We start from the raw sequence: 3211 nt of genomic DNA, 5'->3' as shown, positions 1-3211 counted from the left end.
TGAGATCTTATTTACTTTAATGCGATATAGAAAGCCTCAAAAGATTGATGTTTAAAGGCAAGAAATATGGAGAATAGATCATGCTTCAAACCACCTTATAGTGCCCCTTTGACACTTACAAACATTGGAGAACACAAGTGTTTAGGAGTCATAATCAAGATACAAATCCACCTATGAGGCATATAATTTTGGACAAGATACTTAACTTCTATAGATTTCTACATAACTTGGAAGGAAAAATAAGTAGGAAAAAATGTATTGAATATATATAACATTATGTCCAGAGAATATTAGGTTTATAATAATAAATGTTAGTTTTATATCCTAAACCTGCTTGTCTAATCCAGCAATTTAAAGAACAAAAACAAAAGCAAAACAAACAAACCACTGTTTGAAAACAGCAAATGAAATCTTATGTGAACTCCTACATACAAAACAGATATGAGCAAATGTGGTATGATTGAAGTGTCAGCAGGAGCAAAGAACCCTATCAGCTCATTGATCATTGCCCTTTCCTACTTTTACCTCCCTTGATTAAACACACACTATCATGGAGATAAATTAATCAATTTGCAGAATATTTAAGTGCATCTCAAATGAGTAGTCGAATTGTAGAGGTATTGAGATTTTACTTTATCCAACAAATGTTCTTTTATATCTCACAGGATATATCACTAGCTTGGTGATTTTGTTCAATTGTGTGGCTTTAAAACTATCTGGTAACCTTTTAGGAAATTATATCTTCAGTTGAAACCATCCTCCTAAATTCTGGTCTCCTTATGTAACTGCCTTTTTCACATCTATATTTAGACACCCATATACATCTCAAAATTATCCAAAACTGCCCTTCTTTATCTGAAATGATGACAAGAAACTTAATTTGTATTTCCCTGAAGCAAAACCTGACACAAGGATTGAAACAAAGGAATAATATTTGACAGGTAATCATAGGCAAAAGAGAGAGGGAATGAGAAGATTGAGTCAGGACAGGAAGAAGAGTCAATATGCGTGTGTTATTGAGGTCATTGTTGTGGACAATGGGGCTCAATTCTATCAGGATCTTTAGGCTCAATTCTATCAGGATCAGCAATCAGAATGCCTTCATTTGTATGTCTCCTTTGGAGAAATGTCTGTTCATGTCTTCTGCCCATTTCTTGACTGGATTTTTTATTTTTTGGGTATTGAGTTTGATAAGTCCTTTATAGATTTTGGATACTAGCCCTTTAATTGAAAAAATATTTGCAAATATCTTCTCCCATTCTGTAGGTTGCCTTTTAGTTTTGTTGACTGTTTTCTTCGCTGTGCAGAAGCTTTTTATCTTGATGATGTCCCAATAGTTAATTTTTGCTTTTGTTTCTCTTGCCTTTGGAGACGTGTTTAGCAAGAAGTTACTGCGGCTGAGGTCACAGAGGTTGCTGCCTGCATACTCCTTTAGGATTTTGATGGATTCCTGTCTCACATTTAGGTCTTTCATCCATTCTGAGTTTATTTTTGTGTATGGTGTAAGAAAGTGGTCCAGTTTCATTCTTCTGTGTGTTGCTGTCCAATTTTCCCAGCACCATTTGCTGAAGAGACTGTCTTTTTTTTTTTTAAGATTTTATTTATTTATTTGACACAGAGAGAGAGACAGCCAGTGAGAGAAGGAACACAAGCAGGGGGAGTGGGAGAGGAAGAAGTAGGCTCCCAGCGGAGAGCCTGATGTGGGACTTGATCCCAGGGTCTGGGATCACGCCCTGGGCCGAAGGCAGACGCTTAACAACTGAGCCACCCAGGTGCCCCGAGACTGTCTTTTTTTCTATTGAATAGTCTTTCCTACTTTATCAAAGATAAGTTGACCATGGAGCTGAGGGTCCATAGGGTCCATTTCTGGGTTCTCTATTCTTATCCATTGATTCCACTGATCTATGTGTCTGTTTTTGCCCCAGTACCATACTGTCTTGATGATTACAGCATTGTAACACATCTTGAAGTCTAGAATTGTGATGCTTCCAGCTTTGGTTTTCTTTTTCAACATTCCTGTCTATTCAGGTCTTTACTGGTTCCATAAAAATTTTAGGATAGTTTGTTCCAGCTCTGTGAAAAATGTTGATGGTATTTTGATAGGGATTGCATTAAAGACATACAAATGGCCAACAGACACATGAAAAAATGCTCAGCATCACTCGGCATCAGGGAAATACAAATCAAAACCACAATAAGATACCACCTCACACCAGTCGGAATGGCTAAAATTAACAACTCAAGAAACAACAGATGTTATGAGGATGTGGAGAAAAGGGAACCCTCTTACACTGTTGGTGGGAATGCAATGTATATATATATATATATATCACTTCTCTCTCTCCATATATGTATTATATACATATATATATATATATATATGGAGAATATATATAAACAAATTATATATATAATAGAATATTACTCAGTCACCAAAAAGAATGAAATCTTGCCATTTGCAACGATGTGGATGGAACTAGAGTGTATTATGCTAAGTGAAGTAAGTCCGTCAGAGAAAGACAAATACCATATGATTTCACTCATATGTAGAATGTAAGAAACAAAACAGATGAACAGGGAAGCAAGGAAAAATAAAATAAGGAAAACAGAGAGGGAGGCAAACCATAAGAGACTCTTAACTATAGAGAACCAACTGAGGGTTGCTGGAGGGGAAGTGGGGGTATGGGGTAATTGGGTGATGGACATTAAGGAGGGCACTTGACGTAATGAGCACTGGGTGTTGTATGCAACTGATGAATCACTGAATTCTACCTCTGAAACCAATAACACAATATATATTATTTAAATTGAATTGAAATAAAAAAGTTTTAAAAAATGCTCTCAGAAATATCCCATCTGAAGGATGGGATGATGAAGCATTTATATACTGTCTCCTGACTCCCATTATTGAAGTTCACCCCAGAGGTATTAACTCCCCCACCCTGTCTGCCTTTACAAACAGGTTAAGTGGGCTCTTGTAGTTTCAGAGAAGACCTTAGGATAGAAACAGAAAGGTACACTGTAAACTGTTGAGGCAGAAAGGGTCACTTGTATGGTACTGTCAACCACATGTGTGGCTAAATCAGACACTGGCCAAGGAGGTGCAGTATGGGATATTGGAAGCATTTAGAACATTCCACTTTGTTCTGCTCAGATCCATGTGCACTCTGCATTAAATCCACCCTGCCACTGAATTTTCAAGGTGGTGGCT

This window comes from Ailuropoda melanoleuca, chromosome 11 (genome assembly GCF_002007445.2).
Source record: "Ailuropoda melanoleuca isolate Jingjing chromosome 11, ASM200744v2, whole genome shotgun sequence".
Lineage (NCBI taxonomy): Eukaryota > Metazoa > Chordata > Mammalia > Carnivora > Ursidae > Ailuropoda > Ailuropoda melanoleuca.
Note: the sequence above shows the minus strand (reverse complement) of the source record.